We start from the raw sequence: 13,782 nt of genomic DNA, 5'->3' as shown, positions 1-13,782 counted from the left end.
GTCACAAGGAGCTCACATCAGGATTTGAACTAGGTTCTGCTGCTTCAAACTCTGTGTCATTGAGTCAGTGTCTTTACTCACCGAGCCACTCTATCAGCCTACTATTGTTGCCACCTCTTCTCCAGCATATCAGTAATAGGAATAGCACAGCCCGGAGCATTTATAGCAGTTGGGATGCCCCTTCAGATGCCATTCTTCCCAGCTGAGCGTGCACAGTAGCGCAGCTCCTAATAAAGTTGTGTGCAATGATCCACAATCCCATTTATCAGGATTCCTAGCCCCTCGTCAGTGATCGTGAGCATCCTGATTCTGCCAGGCTTGTCGAAAGGGCCGCTGCAGCCTTGCTGAACCGTGCTGCTCACTCAACACAAGTCACAAGTGCTGTGAATGACTGATGTGTTTCACTTATATTTATGTTCATAGTAAATGCTTAATTGCTTATTAACTAATGCACAGGCTCGTTAAAGATAGATAGTGTGTGTGTGCTCTACTTTATTCCTAGTGCAAGGGTGTTATTAGCAGTTTCTAAAGTACTGTATGAATAGTTCATGGAAGGGGAAGGCACAATATATTTCGCATTGCACATCTGTACAACTTTTTATTAACTCCTATGTGCGTTATTAAATGTAAAAAATTGTAGACTGAGCTCTACAGACGACTTACTCTCCCAAGCACCGCAGACGAACAAACATCCACGGCGCTGGGGTGAGTGTCTGGAGCGATCGCAGCATTAATCCTTTGGTGTCACGACTACCGTGGTGGCGTCATCACCAGCGGCCATATCACCAACACGTTAAGTCTTGCTGCATCTATACATCTAGCACTCAAACAGTAAAAACACTATTCTCATTCACATTATATTAAGGTGCTATATGTTCTTATCCTTTCTTTCCACCGGCTCAATAAATAATATAAAGGGAAATAACAGGAACAGAAGCACTATAACAAGACTATTTTTTATTACTGGGCATAGTAGCTCCAAAATGTTTGTTTAAAAAGAGCTGGCAAGGCACCCCCTCCCCACCCGCCGAGATCCTGACCTACACAATGATTCCCCATAAAACACATGCACCGTGGAAGAAAAAAAGTCCTTAATTATTGAAAATCCCAAAGTCAAAATCTTGACTTTAAATTCAAAAAGTACTGTAGCCTCCACCAGAAAAATATAACAAATGTTTAAAACATATATGCAAACAGTCCTCCAAACAACTGGAACATCTCACCAGGATGTTGCAAACAACTTTTCATATGGTGTTCCACAATTCTCTAAAGTTCAAATACGAATCTCGGGTATTTATTTGCATGTTGGAGTTTTGCAGCAGCCGTTGCACTCTGCGGTAATGATAGGCGGTGTGCTAGTGTGTCTTTAATCTAAATGCAATGTAACCCGCTACTTATTCCAATCAAAACTTCAGATGACTAAAAGTTTTTTTAAAGTATGACATTTTTAGTAGAGTAAATCAGAGCTTAGAGATAAATACCAAAAACTGTGAAATAATACAATCTTCTTGGCCCATCATCTTCCTCTTGCTGTCTTTTGTACATTTTCACATGTAAAATAATTGTGAGATTGTTATTTATTAAAAATCGTGAAGAAATAGATGCATGAATTACACTGTGCCCATGTGTCTGTGCGCGTGCGTGTTCTATGTAAACTGTATGGAACGCATATGCGGTTAATTGAATTCGAATCTAGGATTTCCATCTCAGATATTTCCAACACATATTGTAATGGGCTCAAGTTTTGTTTGTTTTCTTTTCATGTTTGTTCATCTTCTGTCTTTGAGTTTTAACTTTTTTTCTTTCATTCTTTTTATTTTTTTTCTCCTTCTCTCTTTCATTCTTTCTTTTTGTCTGGTTTGTTGGTCTCTTGAAATTCCATGTCCCTCAACATTCAGGGAACACCTACAACCAATATGAATTGTAGAGATTATCAATCGATAAAGAACACTGGGTGAAAAATGCACAGGATAATCTTTAATAGGTGTTGGGGAATGGATTAGCATAATATAGTAACCTCTTGCATAAGTATCACCATTAAGAACAGTCTAAATGGTTTTTGCAATTAATTTAAGATTCTCTAGAGTCTGTGGCAAAGTTGATAAAAGACATTGACAAAGTCACAATGAAATAAGAACTTGCATTTCTGACAAATGTCAATATTACAGAGTTTCTGACAATCAGTACTTAAAAGATAGCTAAACGAACTGAGTAAGAAGTTGTACATGATGAACAATGAATACCACTAGGCATTTTGCTAAGACATTGGCAACTACTTAGTTTGGAGTCATAACATACACACCACGTACACTCCCACTAGCTCACTTTGATCCACGGGTGAAGGACTCCTAACACTTCCCAGAATCGGCCTGACTTTTTTTTAAAGATTTAAGTCTTTAGCCATGCTGCTTCTACTCTTGGAACTCTGTGCCTCATATGATCCGAGAGGCCCCCATTCCCCAAATCTTTTAAAAAAAAGACTGAAGACATACAGTACTGTACCTCGTTACCCAGGCATCTGACGAGTGAACCCAACCTCATCATTCAATTCTTACAGTATCATTCTGTGCTATATTCTGTTCATCCTATAGTTTTAGATTGTGCATGGTTTCTACTATAGTTTAAAATGTGTTCCTTTTATTTTTTTGCAACTGTTCGTTTTCAATGTGTGATGCGCTTTTCATTCCATTGGGAGAAATATAAAAATATAAAACATATTTATTATTATATCAGTTTGGGGTCACACTGTCGTCATTGTCCTGGAACCTGTTTGTACTTTTTCCCTGTTCTGAGGCTGCTATCACTCCTCAGTGTTATGTTGTTACAAATGTACCTGTTTCCCTTGGCTTCTGAACCTGTTGCCTTGGCAACTCCCCTCTGCTCTTCTGTGAGTTGGGCTGCACCTCCTCCCCCTGCTAGTTGAAAAAGCTTCGCTTTATTTCCTGCTTATACAGGCAAGCATGCTTCCTTTTGGAACCAGCAGCCATTGGGAATAGTCACAACTCCCTCACCTCTTGGTAAAGCTAATGTAATTTACCTCTCCCTTAAATTTGCTACCTGTGAAGTCCTTCCCCCCCCCCTTTTTATTACTGTTGTTTCTGCAATAAAGATTACAGAAGAAAAGAAAGACTCTTTATGCATCAACAGGGAGTGAGTTAAACTGCCTGTCTCTACTCACTTGCCACAGTGAGCTTGGGACAGAACAGTCATACTATGAAATGTATAATATGCTTCAACAGGGCCTGTTCTGATCTGTTAAACAGTGGACTCCTTTCTCCGCCTTTGCTTCTTCCCTCTGTCTGCTCTGCTTCTTCAGTTGTGGTTAATAATATTAAATAATATTTTTTTTTCTAATAGAGCAGTGACAGTGTACACAGGGCTGTACATTTTGCTAGCCCAATGAGTGTCTGTCTCATAGAGTGACTTGCCCAATATCACAAGGAGTCAGGATTTGAACTTAATTTACTATTAAATTACCATTTCAGCTATCCAGGCAATCCCATGATATTCAGCTTTGGTTCGGCTGTGGAGCATACACGAAAAAGCTGGTTTCCTATTATCTGCAATGCAACAGAACAATAACATTTCATGTTGTTCCACAAGCAATGTGTCTTCCCAGTTTTGGAATGGAGAGTGCCTACTTGTTCCAGCCAACTCTAATTGGGTAGGAGTGTTCTGCCATTATATGATGTTATTCTGTCCCAACATAGCTCCAGATCTGCTTAGGTAATCTTACCAACAGGGAAAGAATTCACATAGTAGGAACGCCTCACTTCTTTTTTTTTTTTTTTAAATATATACTTTTCTACATAATCACATAAAAATAAAATTTGATGGAAACAGGATAAAAAAAAAATCACATTTTTATACAGATTCACGTTTTTATTTAAAACGGAAAGACTTGGAAGGCGTGGGAAATTTGGGGTGATCCAGTTTGGCATTTCTTTTGCAAGAAACAGGGAAAAGACACAGAAAAAGTGCTGAACATCCTGCTGTTCCCCCCCCCCCAACTTGTTTTAAATCCACTTACCTCCAAAGGTATCTATCTATTAAAAGTTAGCTCAATATAATGCCCTTCCCTACAGATTACAGTTTTTAAAAATTATTTGGGGGGCTAATTGGTTGTGATTTCTTTTTTCTTTTCATATATCTTTAAAAACCCATTTAAAAAGGTAGTGTGCACCTAACAATCCCTGCGGCTTGTTAGCGCTTATTATTCACCTTACTAAAGACCCAATGCACTGAGCTCTATCAGCCTATTTAATGTAACATGGTTCACAAGATGAGGAGGCCATGTTACTTGCCAGCCCCTGCAACTTAACAGCACTAAGAGCTACCGGGTGGCCCCCCCTCCAGACTAGCCACCCTAGACTGTGCCATTACTCCAGCCAAGCCTATCCTACCCTACCCTACTTCCCTGATTTTGCCTAGTCTCTCACTCCATTATCTACCCCCCCCCCCATTACCCTACTGCCTCTTTACTACCTCAAACCATCCCATGGAATCTGATCTGACAGAATGGCAGGTGGCAGCAGAAGGATACTAGTCGTGGGTTGGTGCCAGTCCGGCATCTTACAGTAGCAGTTATGTAGTGGTTTAATCAGCCTGTGGGCGGTAGGGGGTAAGATAAGGGGTGATCGGGCGTAAGGTCAGGACAGTGTTAGGGGACTGGGGTTTAGGGGGCGGTCAGGCAGTGCTGTATTCTGTCAGATCAGATTCCATGGGAATGAGTCAGGTGCATATCGATATATCTACTATCTGTCAATTCCGGAAGAGGTGTCGGTGAATTCTGATATCAACAAGGATATCTGCAGGATGGTATACACCTCAGAAAAAAAGGGAGAGAGGAAGACATCCACTTAGCCACTAAAAGCAGATGAATGGGTGAACTAATAGATGTGTTAGTAGCTAAAACATCTCTCCATATAAGGAGAGTAGGCAGAGAAAAATCCCTAATAGTGTGCACTACTGTCTCATTCGATTATGAGGGTGGGGTAGAGATAGAACCCAAATACAGCACTCAGGTTCACGCTCTGTGTGATAAGTGAATGATTTAAAACATAACTGTATTAACTGTACCAAGTATATAAAATAATGGGTGTTAAAAACTGACGACCTGAAGGAATAATGACCTTCAATACTAGAACCGTATAGGTTCAGGGTCTAGAGTGTTGGTGTGTTCTGTAAGATACAGGTAGCACACTAGACATCAATCCTAATGAGGATCTGACCAATCTATACTCACTGGCTCTAAGGTAAGTACTAATGGCTGCAATCACCTATGGCACACCTGGTAAGGCTAAATAGTAGATTGTGTACTCAAAAAGTGACAAATGACTGGTAGGTTGCTGGAAGTCAGTCTCAGTGCTTGTAGGTAGGTAGAGACTGATAGCTGCAATCAGTAATTGTAGTGTCCTAATAAGGTAGGTGTGGTGCTAGATCAGGTTGACCTGAAGTAACCTGCTTCTGTATACAGTAATGGTGAGGGTGTGACCTCTAATAACCTCAGTAGCAATGTAGACAGGTTAGTAGCACTGTGTGCAGGCTGATACAGAATAGAACACATTCACACATATAGCTGTGACTAGCAGAACCATTTGAAACAGTGAGTGTATCAAAGATACATGAACTGGTACACACAATATATAGTCCAGAGGTGATTACTAGCTGTGGTAAGCTCTCAGCTAGTTCGTACTGTGATAGATTGACAATAAGTATATATAGTGACCTTGAGGGCAGGTATACTCCTAATAGAGTGTACAGTGACCAATACCTTCCTAATCAGGGGTCAGGATACTCAAAATACACAGGTAATGAGCTGAATGCTATTGGTAGGTACAGAGTCCCCATGAGCTGCTGCCAGGAAATCCCTGAATCATGATAGTATCCAGCGCAGCTAGCTGTAAAGCAGGGGACCTAACCTAAGCTAAGTACTGATACCATAAATGGAGCATCAATGCCAGTATTAGTTTGGATAAACGAAGCTCAGAATGTCCATCGGGGCACTTTGAGAGCCTGTATAAAACGCACGGGCAGGGAGCCGCATCACCTCGCAGTCTGAGACTGTGAATGCGGTCGAAATCAGACCCCTGCGCGTGCACGTGTGGAAACAGAGCCGCCGACGCGCGCGTTTCGCGAGAGGCTTTTTCAAGGCGTAAGTGCAAGTAATCATGATTACTCTGTGATTCCTTACAGTGATTCCTTACAGTGTATTAATCACATAGATCCTTATTGGCTCAGATCTGCTGCTTCTAGTGAGTTCATTGTGCTACATAGAGATTTCAGTGAGCACATTTGACTTTTCCATGAACTGTTCTACAAGAGAGCTACATTTTATGAATGATTGTATCGTATGTATCTGTTGTTATTTGTCCCCTCTATTTTAATATTGCCAATAGGACTGATTAAAAGCTTGACCTTTTAGTTACCTCACTTTCATTTCTGGCGTACACTACAATTGTGTCTGGGGCAAAACATTATCTGTTACACCCTTCAGCAGCTGGTTATCTACCAGTTTATTAATTCTTAGTTTCCTACATTGACAGTATATTTTTCAGACCTGTGAGTACACACTATTGGATGCTTTTTCGCTGCCTACTCTCCTATGGATAGAGCCTTTGGGTCAGAACTCCCTTTTCCTTGTCAAGTATACACCTCATTTGATGGGGTTATGCAGCTGGTGAGGAAGTGTGACCCGGGTCCTTGTTAGCGAAGACGACATCGATTCAGCATTCAGTTTTCTGCCCGTCCATCAGGATTGTTTCCAGAGTTTTTTGAAGGGCTATTGGCTATTTTTGGGGTAGCAATGGCAAAGAAAAAATAGAGGGCCTGTTGACAAGGCCTTTTATGGGTTGAAATCGTCACAATGGAAGGGTATATAGATGGCCTAGGAGCAAGATGTTAAAATTGCAAGGGCAGGCTGAAGGGGCAAGGTAACGCGAAAGCAACTACAGTCACTTTTGGGATATATGGTGTTTGTTTTTGGGGTCCTGCCAAGGTAAGAGAATTTTAGCCATAGCAGTGAGAGCTCGCCTTAAGCATCGGTGGATGAAGGGCTGGTCCAAAATGAAACTTTTTTTTAAATTTGTCTCTGTATTTTGGCTGTGGAATTGTGGGGGTGCTATTGCGCAATAAAAGGTTTTTAATCAGGCCTGATAACATGTGGGTAGTGGAAGCGGTAAATGGGTTGATGACCACCTCACCCACGGTTTTGCGTTTGCTGAGACGTTTAGTGCTCCACTTTCTATTGAGGAACATTTATTTTAGGGATTAGCATGTTCCGGAGCTGGTAAATAACAGCTGACACACTGTTCCATTCCAAGGTGGGTTGTTTTGGAAGCTGGCACAAGAGGCAGTTGACTTGTTCTTGCAATAAAGTGGGGCATAGCTCAGATTTATATGGCCTTCAGTTCTAGTGGTAGTGTGGTCCGAAGTGGTGGAGAGGCAGGTATGGCAGAGAGCAAGGTATGGCACGCTGTAGAGAGAAGTAGGAAGAAGTTGAATAAAGGGGTGGCCAATTTTGGTAGGAGTTTAAGGGGCATCTTTCTCAGATACAGGAATCTGGAGTGGTCAATGGTCATGTTTGTGTGGGGATGATGGGGATCATCTATCAGACATAGCCCTGGCATTCTTTAATATGGGTAGCCAAGATTGGTTGAAAAGAGCTCTGGTTTTGGTGGGGTGCCAGGCTAATTTTAGGGGTTAAAATATTCTGACTGTTGGTTCTGAGGTGGTGTTCAGGGTGCACGTGATAATTTTGGATCAGCGATCCAGTGAAAATAAGGTGGGGAAGGTGTTGCTGGGCTGCGGTTATTGTGGCCTGGTCAGATGATGTCCCGGTTTGGCCTGTGGTATTTTATATATCCCCTGCTAGGCTGATGACAGCTAGTGGGTTTGGGCATCTTGATGATGCAAGTGGTTTAAAATAATCATGGGTATGTGCAATATAACGTTGCTGGTATGGTGGTATCTTATTTTAATATAAGCAGGGGTCATTTTACCCCCAACCTGGAGTCTGTATTTAATTGGTTGGGGTGGTTAAGGGAACTAGGGGTAACTCGGGACCTCCTAACATCATGCAACTAGGAGCACAAGGAGAGATGGCTACACCAAAACACACTTTTCTTTACATCAATACATCTTCCCTCTCACTGATCCTGCAAGGGTTCCTCTGTTAAATGTTCAGTGTCAAACTGTGATATATCATGATTCAGCTGTGCTGAACTTATGATACAGCACGGTTTGACAATGAACATGTAACAGAGATCTGCTGAAAGACTGTGTATAATCTACTATGTACCCAACATTCAAATCCTGAATTTGCATGACTATTTCTTTCTGTCTCCATTAGTGTTTGCATCCTGTTTTAAAGATGCCCACATAATTATTAGCATAGGCAACACAAAAATACAGTTTAAGATAAAACAGACCTGTTCGTTTTTCAACACTGTGGGTACATATGACATCACCCAGGAACTACACTGTAAGTTCTGCTTTTGAAATGCACAAACATTTCCTCAGTTCAACAGAAATTCACATTCTGTCCCTGCAGATCAATCAGCGCGATCCTTCTTGTTTTCTTAACTTGTTTTAAACTTCACTGCACATCACATAGTAACAGCCAGTAATAGTTCCTTTTATTAAAGGTCTTTCAATTGCCAACATTTCACTCCCAAACTTCAGAACCCTGAAATGTTGATAAATACTGTATGTCCATAACATCATGAACTATGACACTGTATTGACTTACTCTTTCCACTTGACTTCCACTTGGCTCTTGCAAGGGGTTGAGGCATGTTGTGAGGAGTCCTTAGTATCATTTATTTCTTGGTGTGGTTAGATGGTGGTTGAGATACAAGTCATTGATGCATGTTCTCACTGCCTCACGTCACTGTCCATACACCTGTTACCTGAAATATGTTAACCTTTTACTCACACTATCACAGATTCTGAAGTATATACAATCTCAAACTTCAATGCTCTTCTTTCCTTGTGCATAGATGTAATGTAGCCATACTGGTCCTAGATAGCTGTATGTTTATTACAGGTCGGGAAACCTCTTATAAAACCAAGCTTTAGACGTCACAAGTCTCTTTTTAGATGGTAATTACCGTACAGTAGGTCAACATAAGAGACTTAAACATCTCAAAAGCTATGTCTACACTGTATTTGTTATGGGCTAAGCATGTGGAATTATCAGATAATTGTACATTTAAGAATTAAAACCTTCTGCATTACAAATATTATTTATGGGAGTTAATTTGATGATTTTATGTACATTTAACATTTGTATATGCTTTATAGATTGTAGACTCTCATGAGCAGGACCCTCATTACCTTTTTGTATCTGCTTGTGCATGTTTGCCCATACTTGTAAGTAACTTTTTATGTAATTATCAAATCTCTGTACCCCCATTGTACCACACTGCGGAATATGATGGCGCTATACTCCTGAGGAAGTCTCTCCCGAGACGAAATGCATAGTGTTAACTTGCCTTCCTAATATCCCTATTGCCATCAAAATTGCACTGTTATTGACGCGTTTATCTGAACAGAGTTCAGTGAAAGTGGACTTTTAGCTGTATAACTACAGTTTACGGCACTTCGTAAAGTTCTCCTACATCTCAGTGACGTCATCAACAGCTGACAGGAGGAAAAGGGAGAGCAAACAGGTTGAGGTTCAATCCTATGGACACAAACCGCTGAGCTACACGCTCCAGCATAGAGGCAGAGATGCCGGCACTTATGGTCTCCACTGCAGCTGGGACTGATATCCAAAATGCATTATACTTCTGCTACATTGTAAGTAGCTGTCTACCATTGTGTGTTAAAATATAACCAACAGTACTTCACTATATTGGCTTCTCTTTGTTATTTCAGAATCTACACCAGGACTGCCTATTTCCACTGCTATCCAATCCATTTGTTTTTTTTTCCACAGAAAGTACCTATATTACTCACAGTCTGTTGTGTCTCCTGTCTATGTATACAGGGCTCGAAAAATGCACTCACCCGCTAGCCACGGGCGAGTGCCTTTTGGCCGCTGTCCAGTGCTTACCTGCAGCGGGGTCTGGTGGGCTCCGGCAGCGTGGTGCGGCGATCTCTGTCTTCTCCCCTGCAAATTGTACTCTTTCCCCTGCATGTCCTGAAAAAATGTTTGCACGGGAATTTATAATTGACAGTACAGTTTTACATTTATTTTATATCACAACTATTTTTCTTTTGAAGGGAAGTTCTACATCCAGACCAATGGGATGGCCATGGGTACATGGTTTGCACCTAATTATGCTGGCCTGTTTATGGATTTGTGGGAGGAAAAATATGTGTGGATTAACAATCGATTCCGTGAATATATAGTATCCTACGGTAAATACATTGATGACATTTTAACCATTTAGTCAGGGACTGCTGATGATCTGGCACTATTTACCCAACACCTCAATTGTAACAATCAAAATATTGTTCTAAACGGGGAATCAAACCCAGTAGAGGTAATCTTTTTGGACCTTCATCTAAAAGCAGAAGGGGACCATATTGAAAGTAAAACATATTTCAAACAAGTAGACGTTATTTCATATCTTTATTATGGTACTGTAGTAACCACTCTCGACAATGGCTTAACACACAAACCCTATGGTCAATTCCTAAGGGTACGCAAAAATTGTTCAGAGCTGGCGGATTTTGAGAACCAGTCTAAAGTTCTCGAACAGAAATTTCTGGAGAAAGGATATAACTCGAGAGTAGTTAAAAAAATCAATGAACAAAAGCAGACAATGATCTAGAAGCACTCTGTTAATTCCTAGAGTTAAAACTAAGCCCATTGGTAATGAAACACCAATTTTTATTGCTAACTATTGCAGACATCCATTAGGAGGATCCTATATAAACATTGGGAAGTTTTAAGGATGGACCCAATTCTTAAACAGACGATTTCAGCCAAACCCAAGATAATTTAAAAAAAAGCAAAAACCTAAAAAGTATTTTGGCACCCAGTGTTCTAAAGAAAACATCTAGTGTTGTCCCAGGTACACCAATTTTAGGAAAACCATTAGGGAACTAGTAATTTGGGAAGCGTGTCATGTGTCACTTCATGTCACAGGACAAAACCTTTAAATACTGTATCACTGGGAAAGAATATAAAATTAGGAATTTTATTAACTGTCTTAACAATTTTGTTATCTATATGGTCACTTGCCGATGTAATAAATACTACATTGGGAAAACCGTTAGGCCACTTAAAGTGCGCATTGGTGAACATGTTAAAGGTATAAGAAATGCAAAACATCTAATTGAGAGAGGAAAAAGGTGCATAATCTTGGCAACATTTCCTTGATCATCATGGAGGGTCACCTAAAGACCCACATTTTAGGGGACTTGAGGTAGTGAATAGAGATCCCAAAAAGGGAGATAGAGAATTAAAACTTCTCAAAAGGGAACAGTACTGGATCTATTCACTACATAGTAAAAAAAAAAAACTCGAGGCCTAAATGAACAGATCGAACTTCACCCATTTCTTAGATACATTTAGGGATGGGTTTGAAGGTAAACATATAGAATAAAAAATGCACGTATATGTGTGTAATGGGTATTCCCCCTACCGCAATCGCATATAGAGTGCATGTGAGGGGGAACCTATATGTTACCAGGTGTGGTGCGGATACCTGCAGGTTCACAGGAGGCCTGAGCCTCCGCTGATGGGAACCTGGGGTGAATCCTCTGGAACGATCTTTCTTACAGCGCCTCCACCTGTGTAGGATTCTAGGAGTGTAGAATGTACCCCACACAGGACCCACATATAGTAACCACATACACAGAAGTATACGCATAACAGTTTACTATATGCAGCATAACCATACATCACATCACATGTCATCAACAACAATAACTGTGTCACTCTGTAACACTACTCCCGATGGGTGATAACCCCACACCATGTACCAAAGTCCCAAATGTCCCCAAAGTCCCCTCCCACCCAAGTGTGAGACAGCACTGCCCACTAGATGAGATGAGGTTGGTGCACTTATAGATACCTGCCCGGGCATACGTCCGCACCCAGGTATAAAGATCTTCATAAAGGGTCTGACGCAGGAACAGAAATCTGCCTCCACGGTGTCCCACCTCCGCGCGGGGTGTCTCCCTCATGGAGCGTCTCACCCACAGAATGTCTCTTACTGTAGAGCCTGTCTGAGCCCAGACGCAGGCCGCGATCACCGCGTGCAACTTGCACCGGTGTACTATAGAAAACAACCCCTCCTCACACTGAAGGGCCCTCTCCTGAAACTGCCAAAACTAACTGCTGTGCTGCACTGAAACAACACTGTCTCAACTTAGCTATCCTGCTCAGCTAAGGTGGCAGCATCCCTATCTGGGGTCTGTCCCTAGCTGGTGACTCAGGGTTACCAGGGGCTTGGGGAGGGTACACTGGCCTAGTGCATTGGTCACTGACCCTGCACACCTACCTCCTCCCCTGTCTGCCTCCCTTCCCAGAGTGACTTCCTTCCTTCCAGCCTGCTAATATATCCTCCCCTTCCAGGGAATCCTGCAGCCCTATTGGCTCCCTGGCATCAGGGGGTAAAGCAGCCCCAGATGCTGCTGGGTCTTGTAGTTCCTGTCTAGGGTCATTAACTTTGGCGCCGCGTGCGCCTAGCGTGACGCGCATGCGCAACTTTGTATTGGCCACCGCCATGTTTCTGGCACTCCACTGCGCATGCGCGAGGGACAAAATGGCGGCGCCCTGCACTGTCGGGCCGCCGCGGAGCCTCCAGAGCACTGGAGCGTTCCCTGCTTGGCCCCCACCCTCCAGAAATGCCGGCGGGTCCACCGCTTGGCTTCGGCGGCACTCGCCCTCGCCCCTGGCAGCGGAGGTAAGGAGGGGGAACGGAGCACCGGGAGGAACCATGGCTAAATGTGGATCAAATTTAAGAACATGCCGACAAGACATACATGGTAGGCTTATGAGATCTGAGCCCTCAGTTATAGGTATGATCTATCCATATATTTGCATGGGAATGAAGTATACGTACTTCATATGTTATACATCATATGGATATTAGTTTAATTAAGGGTATTGGTAGTAAGATTATAACTTAAGAGTTGTGTTCAATTCAATTATACATATGTTACGGTCCTTAATGTCATGTAAGAATAATGTGAACTCATTGGCCAATTACTATGGAATGTATTTACATTTCTATATAATTTTAATTCATTAAATGCCAAATTCTACAAGTATACAACAAAAAACAGGTTATGACAGATCCAATGTGATCAATCTTCCTGTAATTATACAGGTAAATAAGAATTTTAACCCTGGTGAGTGTTAGGCCCTGCTACGGTCATGCCTTGTAAGTGGCAGCCGGCTTAAGACGCTTTGGCCAAAGGGTTAAACTAAATGACCCCTTTTTTACACGAGATATATAGGTATTGCACTGTGTATTTTTGTCACATTGGAAGTAGCTTTGGGCATTTCTGTTTTTTGTTGTATACATTTAGTCACGCCCACTAGCACTCCTTTTGACCCTAATATGCATATATATATATATATTGTGTGGTATTGTTTGGGGTTTCTCAGAGCTTGTTGGGAATCTGTGTATATTCTACGAGTACCTATTTTTGATTTTGTAATACTAACTATGTATAAATGAAACTGTATTATAAATCCCTTTGGAGTAGTAGTATTAGTTTTCTGAGCATGAGTATTAGTTCCAAATATAAGTTGTATTTATATATATATATATATATATTTTATAAGATATTATATTTTTAATATTTGGAATGGATAGT

The 13,782-nt window shown here is 41.4% G+C and overlaps 1 long non-coding RNA gene across 2 annotated transcripts in view; it reads right to left on the bottom strand.

The window, feature by feature from the left end:
• Positions 1-995: 995 nt before the first annotated feature.
• LOC142488806 (uncharacterized) overlaps positions 996-13,782 on the bottom strand; it is a 34,386-nt gene continuing 21,599 nt past the window's right edge. The window contains exons 2-4 of one of the 2 annotated variants that reach the window (XR_012799672.1): positions 10,058-10,144; positions 8,750-8,909; positions 996-1,905 (exon numbers count right to left, since the gene is read on the bottom strand). This is a non-coding gene — a long non-coding RNA (uncharacterized LOC142488806). Of the gene's footprint in view, positions 1,906-4,479; positions 7,475-8,749; positions 8,910-10,057; positions 10,145-13,782 lie in introns of those variants that run through there. The other variant, XR_012799673.1, reaches the window with a different exon arrangement.

This window comes from Ascaphus truei, chromosome 2 (assembly GCF_040206685.1).
Source record: "Ascaphus truei isolate aAscTru1 chromosome 2, aAscTru1.hap1, whole genome shotgun sequence".
Lineage (NCBI taxonomy): Eukaryota > Metazoa > Chordata > Amphibia > Anura > Ascaphidae > Ascaphus > Ascaphus truei.
Note: the sequence above shows the minus strand (reverse complement) of the source record. Positions and strands in the feature narration are given on the sequence as shown.